Source organism: Gorilla gorilla, chromosome 11 (assembly GCF_029281585.2).
Source record: "Gorilla gorilla gorilla isolate KB3781 chromosome 11, NHGRI_mGorGor1-v2.1_pri, whole genome shotgun sequence".
Lineage (NCBI taxonomy): Eukaryota > Metazoa > Chordata > Mammalia > Primates > Hominidae > Gorilla > Gorilla gorilla.
This window is the reverse complement of record NC_073235.2, coordinates 65,043,159-65,062,976: the sequence shown is the minus strand read 5'-3', so window position 1 is coordinate 65,062,976 and position 19,818 is coordinate 65,043,159. Positions and strand designations below refer to the sequence as shown.

General features: G+C 36.2%; 1 protein-coding gene across 4 annotated transcripts in view; it reads left to right on the top strand.

Moving 5' to 3' along the window:
* KCNH7 (potassium voltage-gated channel subfamily H member 7) overlaps window positions 1-19,818 on the top strand; it is a 476,848-nt gene that overhangs the window by 246,204 nt on the left and 210,826 nt on the right. The window lies entirely within an intron of this gene.

Genomic DNA, 19,818 nt, shown 5'->3' with positions numbered 1-19,818 from the left:
CAACCTAGTACACTATTCTTAACTGTTTCTTTGCCTATATTTTTGTTAAATTGAAAAAGATAAGACTGCCTCACCTTCTCGCTTTTCCGGTCAATTTAGTAGAAGGGAAAATAAAAGAGGATTGAATTTCCATCCATTCTGCATGAGACTTTCGTGATTACTTCAACATTTAAAGTCTAAAAATTTTTCTCAGAAAGTTACTAACTGGACATATATAACAAGCTGCCTGAAAGCACCAGAGCTAGGAATGTAATCTCCGAGAGGAAGAAAAGGAAGTGCTAACAGGAAGAACCGGTGTATTGACTCTTGACTAGAAAAATACATCAATAATGAGGATTAAATTTTAAAAACACAGAAAAAAATTATTTGCTACTTCTAAAATAAGAACATATTTCAATTATTATTTTAATTTTATTAACAAATATTCTATAGACTTTTTGTGGCAGTCAAATATGTACAGCTACCCATTTTTGACATAGTGGCATGATGAAACTTATGATCTATGTCACCCCATGACTCACTGAGAGTTAAAGTTACTCATTTAGCTACTTATGAGCCACTGCATGCAAATTAATTGCACCACTATGAAAGTACTTGCTATTTATCTTATCCCTTGCATGGGGTCTGTTTTTTTGTGAGTGTGTGTTTGTGTCCTCCACAAAATATGTCGCTGTTTAATTCTAGGGGATAAAAGCAGGAATTCTGGAATAGGAATAGTTAGAAGTGACTCTAGCTTGTTTTTTTTATAAAAATAAATAATCATTGAGCTCTTTTATATGCTTGTAATATGCTGGGCACAGTTATAAGTGCTGAGGAGAAAAATGTGAAGGAGAGTCTGTGCACTGTTGAAATCACATTCTATTGTGATAAGACACACAAAAAATAAGGAAAAATAAAAGAAATGCATAAAAATAAAAGAAATGTGGTATAGATAATAAATTGGGTGATGTATAAGTAAGATAATCTTGTTGAGAAAGGTGAAGTGGTTGCTTAAGGAAGATTTCTCTGGGAAGAGAGTTTAGCTGAGCCTTACAGGTGGAGAGGGAGCCAGCCAACGAAGAGCTCGGGAAATGCAGTCAGAAAGGAAGAACCAGCAAATCCCCAAGGGCATTGGGGGTGAGTATATCCCAGGAACAGAAAATTTATTATAGCTGAAACACTGAGTGGTAGGAGATGATGTCAAATGGTAGGCAAGGGCCAGGCCATGGTGCTTATATGGACAAGAGTTTGAATTTTATTCTTAGTATATTGGGAAGCACTTGGAGGACATTAATGACATGCTCTAATTTACATATTTAAAAATTACTCTAACAGATGTGCGTGGAAATAGGTTAAAAGAAAGGAAGAGAAGAAGTGGAGACTATTACAGTCACCCAGGCTACAGATGGTACTCACTAGGGTAATGGAGGAGAAATGGAGATCAGTGGCTGGGCTTGTTACATATTTCAGAGCTCTAACTTAGAAGACTTGCTGCTGATAGATTGGACCAGGGACTTTGTGCTGATAATTTGGGAAAATAATAAACAATAACTCTAAAGTATTTGTCTTGAGCATGAGGAAGACTAGAGAATATGGCTTTTCATTTATTTCCCTTTGCTATTATTCTGGGTCTAGGTCCCCTGTGATATGCTCTGTGTCACCTTCCAGTCCAGGTCAAGTTAGGTATGATCCATCAAGATGCCCATCACTTTAATCTCATTCCTTTGTTAGAGCTAAAATGTGAATCTCAATGACCCTTTCTGTTTTTGTCTCCAATTGCGGTTTTTAAAATACTTGCTCTAGCTCTTTCCTATTTGCAGTGATTGCACTTGCTCAAGCTTCAGGAGGTGTGGCTCTCCTCCCACTCAGATGCACTCAGATAAATGCCTAGTACAAGGTGTCTTCTTTCCTGCCCTGCTGTGGTTGGGAACTTTCTAAAACTCTGATTTAGGTGGGACAAAACTATTTTCAGCTGTATTTCTACATAAAAGGCTCTAAAAACCAATTATTTTCCAGCTTCTGTATTCTAAAATTGTATATATCCTTTCCCTCTTCTGCCCCCGACTTGCACCCAGAGTTACTCACTTAGAGCTCAACTAGCATTTTGTCCCTTAACAAACACTTTCTGAATTGAATTAAAATAATCTAGTTTTCCATATACCATGCATGGTTTTCTTTTTTGTGGATTTTATTTTAATAAGTTCATTCCTCAATATGTCAGTTCTTACCTTAATATACTGACTTTAACAAGAACATAACTGTTTAAGGGAACATACGTACCCATGGATATTCCACACCTAAATAATACAGTTAGTAGCAGACATAGTACTTTCAAAATCATCATTACTTGTCACTTTTTGTATTAGAAGCCGCCCAAGTATAAAATCTGAAAATTTGGTGTCTTCTTATGTTAAATCCGTGGTTTTATTTTGAAACTCGTTTTACCAGTAGACTCCTTCCTCAGATAGAATCCTATGTGGGATTCCAATGCCTGGTACATAAAACGCGTGATGAAGCTGCTCTGCTAGGGGAGTGGAGTAGCTACCCTTTCAACCCCTTCTGTGCATCCTATGATTATGCTTGAGATATTTATCCATGTGAGAGTTTGTGCTCTACAAAATGCACTTGAAAACCTCAGTGTTAAAAAATTATTCAATTTCTGTTTCTTTAAAACATCTGGTTTGGGAACTCTTTTATTTGTTCTACTTTTTATGACTATAATTCACTAATCCTGATAATGAGACACACACACACACGAACACACCTCTCATTCCTAGGATCATGGCAATGCATCTAAGCTACCAAGAATGTTCATTTCTCTGCCTCTTGTTAAACATTGAAGAGACTGCCTTCTACAGAAGTGGAGTTTTGTTCAGTAAATAGTGAGGACAGCTTTCTAGACCTTCCTCAGCGCTCTCCCGATTCACACAGTTTATGGCCTGCACTGGGAGTCGTTCGGTCTACAAAGCCCCAGAGTGCCATGGCCGCATTGCCACTCTGCATTTGGAATTCTAGTTGCATTTCTTCTACATCAGCCTTGTGAGGTAAAGGTAGGCAAGAAATATTTAGCACAGAGTCAAAAATGAAGAATTTAGACCACATTTTGGGAGCCACCTTAACTACCCAGATTATCTACTCATGAAAATGTGGTTGGGATGAGGCAGGGTGTCAGGGCTCCTGGTTAGTCAGGCTGTGCTCCTTGAGGATAGTAACCCAGTCCTAGGATCGCACCCACCATTGGAGGGAGAGGAAAGAGGGTAGGTGGGTTAATGACAATACCATTATTGGATTTTGTTAAAGGACACAAAATTACAGCTAGATAGGAGGAACACCTTCTAATGTTCTATACCACTGCAGGATGACTGTAGTTAACAATGATGTATTATATAGTTTCAAATAGCTAGAAGGAGGATATCACATGTTCCCAACATGAAGAAATGGTAGATGTTGAGATGACAGATAATTACTCTGATCTGATTAGTATACATTATATTTATCAAAACATCACTATGTACCCCATAAATATGTACAATTATGTGTCATTAAAAATAAAATTTTAAACTATACAAAATACTTTAAAATGAATCTAGAATATAACAAGTAAAGACTGGATTAAGAGGGACAAATTTGATTTCAACAAAAGGTTCATAAATTGATTACACACATCTCCACTTGACAAACACCCAAGTTTTGTTTTTGAGGGGGTATAAGGAAAAGATCATAGTAATAGTAACATAGTAAAATATTAATCAGTTAGTAGTAAAAAATTAATAAACATTTACATCTGCTTTACATTATGTCTAATAATGAAGCTACTAGAATCTGTATCAAACAGAACTTATTACATGAACATAACATAAAAATTGAATTTTTTTTTCAGAAAAATAACCAAAGAAAGATTTGTGCTGTTTCTTAATCTTTTCCCTAACTTTTCTTCTAATATCATTATGTGGGTAACACTCAGAGGTGTGAAGGTCAGTAGTGGAGTCATCATTGTCCTTGCCTCTTTTCTCGTGGTAGGTTGTGGCAGTGCTTTAGTTGTCTACATTCCATGGTCTTTCAACAGCTAGTTCAGTGCAGGAGCGATGGGAGGAAGGAGGCATGGGATTGCCAATGCCACTAGTATTCCTATTCAATAGCATGGCTGGCTTTCATTTCTTGGCAGCAATTAGAGATATAAGGCTGTTTCCTGGGAAATGCGTTGTTTGGTATAAGCAGTAGAACTTGTAGGTATGTCGGCTGTTAGCTTGTATTCTTATATATACTGACTCATTATGTGTTCTTAGGGTGTGAGAAAACAGAGAGCTAAATGAATTTGGCTTCTTGTGGATACAAAGGCAAAGCAAATGAAAGTTGACACACATTGTGGTAAGAAGTAAATGTTTGACTATTCCATAGATAGAACCATTCACTACAAGGCAAAAAGGGAGATGCTTTTTTTTAGTGCTTTTTACCATTGCACACACTAGTGTCTTTTCTGGAAAAAAATGGGAAAAGGAAACTATATAAACCAAAATAGACTCATAAAACACAGAGAGGGTTGGGATGACACAATGTGCTTGCGTGTGTGTGTGTAACTAAATATAAATGTGTTTTTTCTGCTGCTTCTGCTATCTTATATTTTTTTAAAAAATTCTATATGCTATAAGGACAAAGGCTTCACAATAAAATTGATACTAACAACAATCTCAGCAATTTCTGCAACATGAACTCTGTATTAGTTCTTCCACAGCAAGCTGTGAGAGCTCTAGGAAGTTATTGTGAGTTGATGTCATAGAGACTGGAGGAAGAAAATCTATGCTCTAAAGGAAACCTCATTGCACTGTATTCTAAAAGTTTTGTTTGCATCCAATATTCCCATGACAATTTCCCAGAAAAATAATATCTGAACCTTATAATACCTACCCAAATAAAAGATGTAGTCAATGTGTTTGATGAAATCTACACAAGTTTTCCTAATGGGACTGGCAGGTCATTCATAAATATGAAGTAAATGGCATAATAAACAAGCAGAAAATTAAATTCATAAATTACAGGCAAAAACATTAAGCTATACCATGGCAGAATTCATGTATATGAATTCATTTAATACTAAGTTTTGCTTACAAGTAACATTTAATCAGTAGAATTAGTGATGGAAAAACAAGCAGCTATTTCTTCTGTAGGAAAAAATATATGTGTGCAGTGTATAAATCAGGGCTTAAATTGGACATGGAGTCTTGACTAAATTTTGGTCATGACGATGATAGAAGTATGCAAAAAAGGTATAGTATCGCTAACTTTACATGTAAAGTTGGCATAAATATTTCTTATTTTCATTTTTAAATTTTAATGGGTTTTATGGCATGGTGAAAATTATTAATACTAAGAAATTCATACATTTTGCACTATTTCTAATTTTATAATAAACTTACAACTTTTAATTTGTGTTGATTCTAAATTCAACATTATATTTCTAGGAGAAAAAAGCAAAAAAAAAAAAAGGAAAGAAACCATTATCATTATATCAGTTATTTACTGCATCAGTTTATCAGGCATTTCAAACTTTCTCAAATTTAGTGGCTTAAAACAAAAACCATTTATTTGCTCATGATTCTGCAATTTGGGCTCTGATCAGCTGGGTAACTCTGGCTGGACTCACCTGGCATCACTCCCAGGGTTGCAGTCATCAGATTTTGAGGGGAGATGGGCTGTCTAAGATGGCTCCACTAATAGATTTGAGGGCTCAGCTGGGATGGCTGGGATGGCCAGGGAGCCTGGGCCTTTCTCCCCACGTGGTTCATTGTCCTAAGGTTTTTCAGAGTCTGGTGCTTTCAACGTTCCAAAGGGCAAAATAGAAGCTATAAGGAAGGCCTTTTGAGGTCTCATCTCAAAAGTTGCACAGTGTCACTTCCTGCACATTCTATTAGTCAAAGCAAGATGCAAGATCAGCCCAGATTCAAGGAGAGTGGGATTAGAGACTCCAGCCCTTGAGGGTAAGGCAGTGATGTCACATTGTAAATGGGCCTATAATGTGCATATAAAGATGGAAGAATTTATGGCCACATTTAATAATCTGTCACAATCAGCAAACTAAGAGGATATTACTTTGATGAACTGATAGTAATCTAATCATAACTATATAGGAAGAAAATCAGAAAATTTAGTTTTTTTAAAAGGAAAATTTTATTATGTGAAAATACATTTTAGGGTTTGATAAACGCTTTAAGGTATTGTGAGATTCTGGACAAATCATTCTGTGGCTTTATGAGGTCACACATTTATTGCATTTCTGTATAATATATATGATTTATTCATTTTAAATAAATATAGATAAGACTTGTCAACATGATCAACTCCAACGCTATTCTTATTTGCCTTAATATTAATCTAATAGTGCTCCTGAAAATTCTTACTCTCAGCTTGGGTCAGTGAAATATGACATATAAAACTGGGCATTATTTAATTTTTTATTCAAGTCTGTCTTTTTAAAAATTAATGCTGTATACTGTTGTGTCTATTTATACTAGATAGAAACTATCATTTGGTTATATAAGATATTTTAGAAATGCTTTATCAATCATTATCAGAAGATTAATTTAAATTTTATTTCCTTTCAAAATCTCTGTATTATTAGAATAAAAATCTATACATTATTAGATGTATCCCAGTTTGGAAAGAGTAGGTCTTTAGATATACTACATTTTTAAAACTTGCACATGTTCCATTTTATTACATTTTATTGAACAGACACAAGTATTCAACTGTTGCTTTCTGCAAATAAATTTGCTAGTTGTGGGGCAGAAGAAGTGAGACTGGAAGAGACACAAAGATGAATAAAAAGATCCTGGCGGAAAAAGTTTACAACTACAGCAGAAAGATCTAAGCACACAAAAAATGCAAAGATGTTAGGAAAACAGAAATCAAGAAACGTATGGGTTTCAGAGTAGTCCTATTTACGTTTCCAAATTAACCACTTTTAAATCCCCTGGTTGAGGAGAACAAGGTGAGAGGGGAAACAGCAAGGAGAGAGCCCACACCCAGCAGTTCCATCCACATCATCTGGGAACTCGGAACCCAGGCCGGCTGCAGGAGCCTATTCTCTACTCTTGCCCAGAAGTGAGGTGTTGATTAGTATTCAGTTACACTCTGACAGCACATCTTTTTACAAAGCGTTTTCATAAACACCCATATTCTCAGTAAGTCCTACAAAACTTGGTGAGACAGGTAGAGCTCTTGCTTTACAGATTAAAAAAAAAAAAAAAAAAAGCTGGGGATTGAATCAGGGAAAGTGACTTGCCCAGAGCTAAAAAAAAAAAAAAATTAAAAGGAGAATGAATTAGGACAAAACTTAGGCCTCATGCTCATCCCATGACTTCTTTCTTTCTACATGGAGTAAGTTTAAGTTAGAAGCATAATTAGTGGGAAAAAGCATAATCTTGCAACAGCAGTGCCTCTGAGCTCTAATGCTGTGTAAACTTGAGATCTAGATTCCCCAGTTGTAATAGGTTCCCAGTGATGTGATGTATGTAAAGACTAAAGGGTGAGTTCTCCCTGGCATAGCTTCTCAAATACTTCCACCCCAGCCTTCCATAGCTTTAGGATTTATACCTCACTGTCAATGTTCCCTGTTTTGTAACAAGATTCTTTTGATATTTCAAGAGCTAAACCACTTTAGGTGGTACCTGGGGTCCACCTTCTTGGCTCCCAAGTTTGAGATATTATCCCAATTTGAGATATTGGTACATTTCTCAAACTAATATCTGAGGTTCTTGAAAGTTCAAGGACATATTCTTGGGGATTAGATAATGCTCTATAATAATTATTTAACCATATTGAAACTGCTAATAAAAATAAAATGGAAATGGACATAAGATATAGATGATGTTTCCCTCCCATGAGAATTTCACAAGTTTGGGTGTGTGAAAGGATGTAAAACAAAATGTAAATTACATCATCACACAGCATATGGTATTAGAGGCCTATACACCTGTATCCACAGTTCTAAATGCAATAAGTAGTTTTAAAATGCAGTAAGCATGTATTTAAGTAAGAGCAATTCCACATGCAATAAGTAACTATAAATGCAAGGTGTGACCTGTATGGACATAAAATTATTTACAGCTTTTATCTATATATTTTACTATGAACATGTATACATTCATATGTTTTGATGCCTAGATATCAATGTGCTTGATTATTGGGTACTGCCCTTTCTAAAATCTGAAAGCCTTTCAAATCTGAAATAGATCTTGCCCCGATGTTTTTAGAAGATATGTATAGACCCATATAGGTGTGATTACTACAAAATAATCTGCATCAGTGGCCAGTGCCCTGTTTGCTCTTTTAAGGACAGCTTTATGAAGACATTAGTGCCCTATTCTTACTGCTGGTGTTTTTTCCAGCCAGGTAACACCAATCATAATATTAAATACTGTTACTCATTTCCATTGTGTGGTTTTTGTTGTATTAAATTTGTAAATGCATTAGGATTATAAATCTGTTAGGAACTGTGAACATTTGAAATTAATTCTGAATTTTGTCTTTTCACATATTTTACATACTTTTACAGTAAAATTATTATAGGTCAGCACTGGAAGAATTTGGAGTTTTTTTCATTGCTTGTTTAAAAATAGATGTATTAGTCGTATTTAAGAAACTTTCTTTACCATTATACTTAATAACTGAAACAAGGATAACAATGTGATAGTTTAGTGAATTTCAACTTGTTTAAGCTTTGTTATATTGACAAAATAACCCTGGAGAAAATGTAATTATATAGTAAAAGATGACTGTGATATCCTGCTGTGTATCAGGAAGAACAATTTTTACTAGTTGTACATGCTCTGAAAGTATGTCTAAATTTTCCTCTTTATGGAAAGCATGATGAAAATCTCAGTCTCCTTACTATTGGAAATCTGTATCTTCTCTTGCTACTAACCATCTGCTCACCTACCTGAAGTATCTGTAGATTCTGATAAATAAAAATTTCCCTAAATATATCATAACCAATTACAGTTTACAGCTATTAGTCAAGCAGACTTGTTTAAATAGTGGGGGTTTTTTAAAGCTTCAAAAATACAACCAGGGATGCAATTTTGAAATTTAGCATTTACCACAGAAGTTGCCTCCATTGTTTATGCTAAAAGTAGATTTAAAATGTCTCACTCTCACTAAGCAACTAAAATATAACGTTTAAAATGCTACTCAGCGTGGGAAGATTTATGAGCAAGCAATTATATCAAACTCTCATTTGTTTCTGATTTTACTTTCTAGATACAGGTGTCCTCTAATATCCAAATCAATGATCATAGAAAAATCAGGTTTAATCTCCTTATCTGGGTAGGAAAGTGAGGTTGGAGAGGTTGTGGAAGATCACACAGCTAATTAGTGTCAGAGTCAGTTCTCTTCCTCCCAGTCCAATTGTTTGAACAGTTTTGTTGTCACTTGAAATGCTGTGTTGTAGATCTAAAGATAATGTGACCTTATCTGCCCCAAAGTTTGCAAATCAATCGTCTCACAGTGCCAAGGCAAATAGGGCAAGCCCAGGGACAAACAGCATGACTCAGCCAGGCCCCCTTCAGCAGGGCTGGCTTCAAAGCTGAGTCATGAAAAATTAGATTGCAGAGTCAAAGCGCTGTATGTTCCTGGCCTTGTCCTACAACTAAAAGGGCAGAAAGTCTCAACCAAGTCATGGAATAGGAGAGTTTCTGTAAGGAAACTTTCTGCCAGTTCTAAAGTGGTTATTTTGTGTTTTATCGCTGCTACTCCTTACTACTAAAGGGTTAAATGCTAGAATATCACTCCATATAAAAGAGTATGGGATAATGTCTCCTGGGTTTATTTATATCTTAATGAAGGACTCCAGAAAACCCTCTTCAATCCTAAGAAACAATGGCCGGTTGTGGTTAATGTTTTTGGGCAGCAAATCTCAGCTTAACATCACCCAAAACCAAACTAGGTGGACAGCTAAGTCCAAATGGAGTCTTACATCCTATTCCAGCAGGGATAATTTGACCTTTTAGAATCACCTCTCTTTAAATCTCAGACTGCACGGGGAAGTATTGTTCAGCCATGCTTATCCAGCCCTGTCTAAATCGCCCTTCAGTTTATCCAGCCTATTTTGCTTTGCAAGCTGGCTTGTGCTTGGAGATCTCCCCAGGTCTTCCTGCAGACACTGAGCTTATCATCTTCAAATGAGAAGTTTGAGGGGGAGTGCAACTCAGCAGTTTATCCTTTTACCATGAGTATCTCATCACTACTTTTTCTTTCTTTGGGTGGGTGGGTGCCTTTGTAGCAACAAGATTTCAGGCATCTTTCTGGATTATTGCAGTTTTCTTAACTGTAAATCAAACCAATTTTCAATAAAGTAAGATATATGACATTGTCATTTTACTCCTGGCATTTGATATCACATTTTTCCCAATAAGTGCAAATATTACCCAATGAAATAGATATTAATTTTCAGTCAGTCTAGTGACCTAACAGGATAACATTATATAAAAACGTTTGCATCTTGGGTAAGAAAATCTGCATTTAAATACACTTTTTAAAAAAATCTTAAAAGAATTGCAGTTAAACAAGGTAATTTTCCATGGTTAGAAAGGACAAGCAGGGGATGTAACCTCCAATTCCTCTTCTTATAATAAGGTAATAAGCTCTCACCTCCAAAGGAATGTGCCCCAAATACCTTGGTAATGGATATAATAAAACAATGACTATATTCTTGCTCAGCTGTTATAGTAGTGATTGTTGTATTGTTCAGCCATTCATATATTTCATGCAGTTCTGAAAATAGCTATCCATTGTTGTTTGATTTATTAAATTTTGTTCCATCACTTACGGATACAAAAGTGCCATTATTAGCAAAGTAAGTTGTGCAGTATGCAATGCTAGTTTTTAAAATTTGGGTCTATCTGCCTATTGGTTTCAGTCTGTCACGAATAAAGAAAGCAACCACTATTATTTGAAATCAAAATGGAAATTCTTCTGCTAAGAAATCAGGGAGATATCCAGGGATCTATCAAATTTCAGTTGCGTGAAGCCTGCCACCATTACCCACTATGGCCACTTCCATTCTTCAAAACTTGGGAAAATCGTGTTGCTGTATAGCCTCTCTCTGAGTTTTAATTATGGCAAAGCAATGCCAATAAATACTTCATTGACCATCCTTGTGTGCAGCTAATATATTTTTTAAATTCTACCACATTTCAAAATGTTTTGTTCATTTCACTCCTTTCTCTATATCACCCAGACCTCTTGACATCCGGGGACTATTTCTATCTAGGAATTATGAAGGTTTCTCTCTACGTGTTCCTCAGTTCCCACAGGGTTGCTCTCCTTGAGTTTGTGCCCTCTATTTCCTACCCCAAACCAAGCACTCTTCTCAACCTCCCTGACTCTGCTCTGCTAAAAGAGGTTCTCCAGTGACATCTGTTAGGGTGGGATTGTTGGATCTGTTCTCCTCTCCAGTCCTCTTTCTCTTAATCCAAATAATTAATTGCTCATCCAGGACACATGGTATTCAGAGGGAACCTCCTTTCTACAACAACACATGAAGATCTTGTCATTTTAAAATGTTGGATTGAGTTGCATTAAACAAAATTGAAGTGAGTTAAATTGACTTGAATGCCATGGAATGGACTAAGTATTACAAAATTGAGTGGAATAGGGTAATTTTGTGCTGTGTCCCTCCTCTTTGAAGCCTCCCCTGTTCATATTCTTATAGTGAGCCCAATGTTTATTTCTTGGGGTGATAATTTCTTCCATGTTTTGGCTTTTATTTACACACTTTTACTTACAAAATGAATCATAAAATATATCTTCCTGAAGGATATGTACTGGCTCTCATTCATTTCTTGTTACTTTGTAGGCACTCAGAAAAATCCTTTTTCCTTTGGTCTGGGAACCAACTTACATCATTTCTAAGTGATGGACGTGTGCTGTGAACCATAAATAATGTAAACAAGTTAGCACTGCCAGAGGACAAGGGTTCAGTTAGAAAGACCTTCCTGACTGTGAGCTATGATGCCTTTAGCACAAGCTCAAAAAGGTCATAGAGTTGCATTCTCTGCATATTTTCCAGAGAATAGCCTGGAGTACATGTGACCTAATCTATAGTCAAGCCCATTTTGAATGAAGGTAGAGAACTACTATAGGAACTAGCAACAGCTATTCAGGAGGGTGTCACCATTATTTTTTCCAATCCAAGAAAACAAGTTATACTTCTCCATTAAAGGTCATTTTAAAATAATTAGCAGAGTATTTCTGAAATGAGAAATCATTGCTTCTACATAACTCTTCATCCCCACAGTTCCAGTTGTCAGCCTTTCTGAGAAAAAAAAGTGTTTTCTATCTTTGATTACTCTGTCTACTCTGTGCCTGTCTTCGCTAGGGTTCATCATTAAACCAACTGCTTCTGTTGCCATTATAAGAAATGTAGACTTTTGGAAAGGCTTGTTACATTTCAGAAGTGCCCACCCTGTTCAATAAATGGTACTTTCATCTGTCCCCTTTTGCTGCAGAGGCAGTTTATCTGCCAATATCCCTGGAATTGCTCCCTGTTTCACTGCACCAAGGATGAGAGGCCCTACAGGTTTTTGTCCTGAAACCCGTATGTCAAACACTAGGGAGGTTAACGAGTCTCCAACCTACTCACTGAAACTGAGGAAAACAGAAGTTTCATATTGACATAGCCGAGGATCAAGAAGGACATTACCTCCTTGGAAAAGTGATTACAGTGGCTCTTTCCATACACTTCCATCAGCCAAGATGTGCTGCATCTCCCTCTACAGGAACCAAAGTTGAATAAGCCTGCATTTTACTGGTGTTCCTTTTCTATTTCCCAGGAGAGACTAAAAAGTGGCTCAGCCTACAAGGGAGCCAAGGGACCACTTTATCATGACCCTGATTCTTGAGGAGAGACGAGCTTCATATGCAGGTGCAGTGAAGTCTCCCTTCTGGCCCCATTCTCTGCTCAGTCGATACAAGTAAGAGATGCCTTGGCTTGCTGCTCAAATTATTTATATGACTCAAGGATCCACAGAGCCCTCATAAGCCTCATAAATGAGCTCAGAAAAAAAAACTGACACATTTTTCTTCATGCTAAGCCTGAATTTCACTAACACATAGGATTATTTTATGATCCAATCAGTCCAAGTGTAGGCGTTTCAGTAGATACGTAGACATAACATACAATTGATTTCCTTGCCACAGATTTAAAAAAAAACTCATAAATCTGAATGAAAACTAATTTTTTATTTTAATAGAACTGTAAATAATAATAATAATATTGGTAACAATGATTACAATTTGGTAGGATTTTCCTCATAAGATGTTCATTTTCCCAATGATAGCAAAGGATGCTTATCAAGGGAAATAGGTCCCACTTCTACACTCAGGAATTACTTTTCTCCTTTGCATATGTAAGTGGATATACCCAAAACTTCAGTTCCTATGCCATGAATAAGCATGATCTCTCCAGGTGCCACCTTCCAGTTAGCCCAGGGCGAAACACTAAAGTGGACAAAGTACTCCAGTTTTCTGTTTTTCTTTTTCACTGTCATCTAAGCTTCAGCCCTGGCTTCCTAAGGTTCCAGTGTCATGCTCTACCCTCATCTGCCCTGCTTGAGCACTGAACTGACCTTCATAGAACAGTGAGCCCAAAGCTTGGGGTCAGAAGCCTTGGCCATGTCACTAGCTGGTTTGTCATGCTTTAGATGTGTCACCGGTTTCTCTCTATGGAGTGGAAATAATATCTACTTTACCAGGACATGATAAGGACTGACATTATATATGTGGAAACGTGTTTGAAAGCTGTAAAGCACAAAATAAATATAAATATTTAAACACCCTGAAATAACTTATGCTAAATGCCTGGTTCAATAGATATGAATTTGCTAAAAAATTATTTTTCATAAATGTTACTTTCATTTCCCCCTCTTTGGTATTGTCTCAGCTAGCGTTGAAGGACCCACTGTCTCTCTCACATTAGAAACAATTTCTGTGTAAAACATCCCAAATCACTAAGGGCACATTTGACTCATGTATGCATTGTAGCCTAGGGGCTTGTCTCAATAGTCCTTGGAATCCAATACTAGTGGAAGGATCATGGATTTTCGAATTAGGCATACTCAGAATTACATCTCAGCTCAGTCACTTAGAAATTCTATGACCTTGGGCAGGTAACTTAATCTCCTTAGGCTCCGTTTCTTCAACTATAAAATGGAAATAGCAATGCCTATGTAGAAGGAGCCTGACACTAGTAAATATAAATATATAAAATAGTTTTCATTCATTTAATTTGGAACTTGTGGAAAATTCTAGCAAACAATAGTCTTGTAAATAAAACTGTGCTTAGTGTGGAGTAAGCAAGTTCACTCTATGGAGAAAAAAATAAATGAAGTGATTTTATGTTGACGTAGTCTTTTGAAGTTTGTGAAGTACTCTCCCTTGAATCTTCCTCATCTAGGTTGGTATGACGCTGTGAGGAAAGGAATAGGTTGTATTCTCTCAGTTATGCAGAAGTAACTGAAATTAGATTATGTGCCTTGGCTAAAGTTGCAGAAGAAAATCATAGGAATGGGGAAGCTAAGTCTGGTGCTAAGAGCCTCAAATTAAATAATTTTGATCCAAGATCTTCCGTTATTTTCTCAATTAAAGGCCAGTTTCTGTAATGAGTTTCCAAATCTCTTTGGGTTCCTCAATAGATGATTTCCCTGATTTTTTCGCCTACCTATGAATAGACAGATAGATAGAGAGAGAGAGAGAGAGAGAGAGAGAGAGAGAGAGAGAGAGAGAGAGAGATAGATAGATAGATAGATAGATAGATAGATAGATAGATAGATAGATAGGATGGATAGATAGATAGATAGATAGATAGATAGATAGATAGATAGATAGATAGATAGATAGATAGATAGACAGACAGACAGATAGATCTATCTGTTAATGCTTTGATGTGGCCTTAAGTGAAGGAGAGTAAAGAGAGAAATTTCAGGGAAAGCTGGGTGTGTTGACTCATGCCTGTAATCCCAGCACTTTCAGAGGCCAATGCAGGAGGATTACTTGAAGCCAGAAGTTCAGGAACAGCCTGAACAACAGAGCAAGACCCAATATCTACAAAAAAAAAAAAATTTTAATTATCTGGGCATGGTGGTGTGCACCTATAGTCCCAGCTACTCAGAAGATTGAGGCAAGAGGATGGATCACTTGAGCCCAAGAGTTCAAGGCTGCAGTGAGCTATGATCACTCCACTGTACTCCAGCCTGGGCAACAGAGCAAGATCCTGTCTCCAATAAATAAATAAATAAATAAATAAATAAATAACAAAAAGAATAGAAATTGCAGGAAGAGTTTATAATAAAGTACCCTAGTTGAAAGAGTTTCTGTTCTTCATAGTTCTACCAGATCTAATTAAAAACTTACCTTTCCTTTCTTTCTGTCACCTCTCTTCCCCTCACTTCTTTCTTTTATCACAAGACCCTTGGTCATCATTAGAGTCTTTGCTAGCTCTAAAAGTATATGTTTTACCACTTGTTTTCGTTGTACCCTCTTGTAAACAGGAAAAAAAAAACCAAAAAACCCAAAACACTAGAAATATTTTTGTGGTTGAGGTGGACTCTTTTGAGGGGGAAAAGTGTGAGAAACATAGAGGAAAAATAGATTTAAATGAGAGAAAATGTTAAGACTAGGTAAAAAGGAAGGAGTAGCTAGTTTCATTAGCTGTCTCAAGTTTTCTGCCTTAAAAGAAAACATTCCATTAAGGAATAGGTCCAATTCCAAGTATTTCTCCGACTTTTTAAATCTTGGCATAGTAGAATTGGGAGACATTTCGTCTCCTTCCTTCTCACTATCCCCAAAACTCTGATTTTACAGATGAGAAAATGAAAGCTAGAAAGGTGATATGACAGGCAAAGTTGCAGAGAAGTTAAGAGAGCTGCAATTATTCTTGTCTTTTGAATCACGACTTTCTAATTTTTAGCCTCAAATAGTGTCAAAGAAAAAAAGTTTAACAGACCAAATGTTAGTAAAATCACAGTTAGAAAATTTATGAGAGGATTTGAATTCTTCACATCAATTAAAAATAAATACGAGTTACTTGGTATGCAGCCATGATCTTGCTTTATGCAAAGATTAGATGTTGCTATTAAAAAAAATGCACTTTTGCCAAATTCAGACCTCTTCAATACTCATGGGTTCACTTCTAAATCAAACCCAAATTGTGTGGTTCTCAAAGTTGTACATGGAAAAACCCTATTTTCTTCAAGTGAGTCAGCTGTCTGAAAGATTGTTTATAATGTTTCCAGGACTGAAATAATAAATTGTTTGGTTTAATTTTACAGCTACATGGCAAACTGCGAAATTAAATTGCAAAATGTCTCTGTGAGCTAATTTTAAATTTTTAAAACTAATCTACAAGTGACATAAACATAATCCCCTTAGTTCCAAGGCAATTATAGTTTTTCTGGTTAATTCACAAATAGATGCTGTTGTTTTAAAAAGGCAATGCAGTTACATGCAGAAGAACTGAGCAGATAATAGTGGCCAGAACCTGAAATTTTATGTTCCATGGGAAAGTCAGTCTCTAGGGTTATCAAGTGCAGCTGTTGGTGCTGGTAGAAATATAACATAGTAGGATATAACATTCAGGAAACATGGAGGTAAACAAGAGCCAGCTAGCCAGGACAGCATTTGAAATTGGGAGATCCAATAGAAGTTAAGGGGGTGACTCAACTGGCAGCATAGCAGAGTGTCAGGAATTGTGGCAGGCAGGTGGGAAGGGAGCCCCATGCAAATCTGTATACAAGTAACAGAGTCCCAGACATTAGAAAGAGGCAGACTAAAGTCCCCTGTGGAAGAATATTCTAGAGGATCAAGTTCCAAGGCTGGGATTCAGACAAGAAAGCAAGAGTAGGGTAAATGCGGGAAGAGAACCATGATTGAGGAATAAGGCAGAAGGCCAATTATTCTACTTGATCTACAAGGTCAGGGTCAAACTAGCAGCAGATGTGATTTGATCCTATGTCCCCAAATAGAAGGCTTTACACGCTCTAAACCCTCCCATGCATGGTCAAATTCCCAGTTCTAGATCCCGGCTCAGCCTGCCTGCCAAGTGACTTAGCTAGAGAAGAGGGGGTTGGGGCTGCGCAGAGGCAAGACCTGGTATGAATTCTTTAATTTTTCCACAATTACTGAAACATTGAAGGAGTAAAAGCCTCACATGCCCAACACTTCCACTAGCATTTGATATCATATGCCAAGGATAGCTCATACAATATTTAGTATTCTCATCTACCTGAGCATTTAGCATTCCACCTGAAATACATGTGATCGTAAGAAGCAACAATAGTTAATGTTTTACTTTTGTTACACAACCTGATAATACTGTATAGAGGAAAGAATGTGCAACTGAATCTCCAAAGGCAACCTTTGTGTCATGGGCCTGCTGGGACTGACTGTGGCTTCTCTGCCACCACCCAGCTTTGCTCTTGTCATGTGTAGTCTGGCACGATGAGCTCACAGGCTCCTTTCAGCTCCAGCTTTCTAAATTTTTATTCCAAACTCCAAGGGATGAACACTACTAAAGAACCCATGGATTGTTCTTCTAGAAAGTGCCAGTGGCATTCATAACATTGAATACTTACATGAAAACCCAAAAACTCTTGGCTCTAAGCAGTTTCAGAAAGTAATTACAGTCTATTAAGTAAATAGCTTACATTTCAAGTGCACTTATGCAACTGTATTAAGAGACCATAATAAACAACTATTACCGTTCTATTGAGCCAACTAACAGGTATATAATTGAGTTTTTGTTCTTCTATTTTTTTTACAAAGAAGAGAAAATTAATACTTTAAAAAATACTAAAGTTTGAAAGAGACTATTAAAGCCCTAAAATAATGAGTTGAGACAGGCTTGTCTGTCAACTTGAAGAATGGCTAATGAAAAGTCAGAATGTACAGCCGAAGTTCTCCCAAGCAGTCACATTTGCATTGTATTAAACATTTATGTTTATTAATCTTCAGTGTACAATATGTACTTTGCAGTGTCCAGTGAAAAATATAAACATCCATGCCTTAGAGATGCAAAATACACCTATGTTGTATAAATTTGTTCAATGGATATTCAGTGAATTATGTGATTTTTGATCATTCAGTACTAATATTTAACACAAATTTCAAACTCTAAAAAATTACCTACTTAAAAGATTTGATGATAATTTGGATAAATTAAGAATTATGATTCAAAATTTGTTTATTCTGTTCTTTTTATAACATATTCGTGATTTTTATAGCAACCTGTCCTCACAGGCATTTTTTTTCCTGGTAACTATATGCCAAAATGTCCTTGCATAGGTATTAAACTGTGATTCAAATATCTCTGCATTTTCCTTAAAAAGTTGAAAATTAGAAGCTCCCTGCCAGTTGAATGTATAATAATATTTTGCAAAGCAGTCAAGTATACCATATTGAACATAACAACATATTGGATAAATTTTCCAAAGCAGTACCTAGAATAATTTTGTTAAATTATTGTGAAATAATTTCTTAATTTAGATGTATGCAACATAAACACACACACAAAAAAGGTGGCCGAAATACTTTTGCCTACCTGGTGGACTACAGAAAATAATAATGTTCTCTACAGGTATATTAAAATAATACATATCTTATGAATCTGTTAAATATGTAATTAATAAACTCTGTAAATTTCCAAGCAATGTAATTGCATAGCTTGCTATTTTCTAAGGTATGTCAGCTTAAATCTTTATGCCTGATCTTCATTTATTTTAATTATGCTATTAGTATTACTTCTATTACATCAAACTTTTTATTCATTTTTGTATATCTTTCATCAGGAAATGTTTAATAGTTTCTCTTCTTCAGCCCTTGAGTGGTTAGACACTGTCATATTAAAGAAGAATGAGCTACTATTCTTACACTTGATGTTCTCACACCCAGTCATGGCTTGATTTTGTAATTCCTCCATCTCTTATCAGAATTTCCCTTTTGACTTTTCTACACATGATCCTATTTAAATTTTTAAGTTAATTTGCATAAAGTTTTTCCTGCACATTTCACAACATTTCTTGAGGAATTCATTTCAGGGTATACTGAGATCAAGTATAAAAATTATTAGGCCATATTTGTAATTTCATGACCTTTTTTTTAATGTATTATTATTATACTTTAAGTTTAAGGGTACACGTGCACAATGTGCAGGTTAGTTACATATGTATACATGTGCCATGCTGGTGCGCTGCACCCACTAACTCATCATCTAGCATTAGGTATATCTCCCAATGCTATCCCTCTGCCCTCCTCCCACCCCACAACAGTCCCCAGAGTGTGATGTTCCCCTTCCTGTGTCTGTGTGTTCTCAGTGTTCAATTCCCACCTATGAGTGAGAATATGCAGTGTTTGGTTTTTTGTTCTTGCGATAGTTTACTGAGAATGATGATTTCCAATTTCATCCATGTCCCTACAAAGGACATGAACTCATCATTTTTTATGGCTGCATAGTATTCCATGGTGTATATGTGCCACATTTTCTTAATCCAGTCTATCATTGTTGGACATTTGGGTTGGTTCCAAGTCTTTGCTATTGTGAATAATGCCGCAATAAACATACGTGTGCATGTGTCTTTATAGCAGCATGATTTATAGTCCTTTGGGTATATACCCAGTAATGGGATGGCTGGGTCAAATGATATTTCTAGTTCTAGATCCCAGAGGAATCGCCACACTGACTTCCACAATGGTTCAACTAGTTTACAGTCCCACCAACAGTGTAAAAGTGTTCCTATTGCTCCACATCCTCTCCATCACCTGTTGTTTCCTGACTTTTTAATGATTGCCATT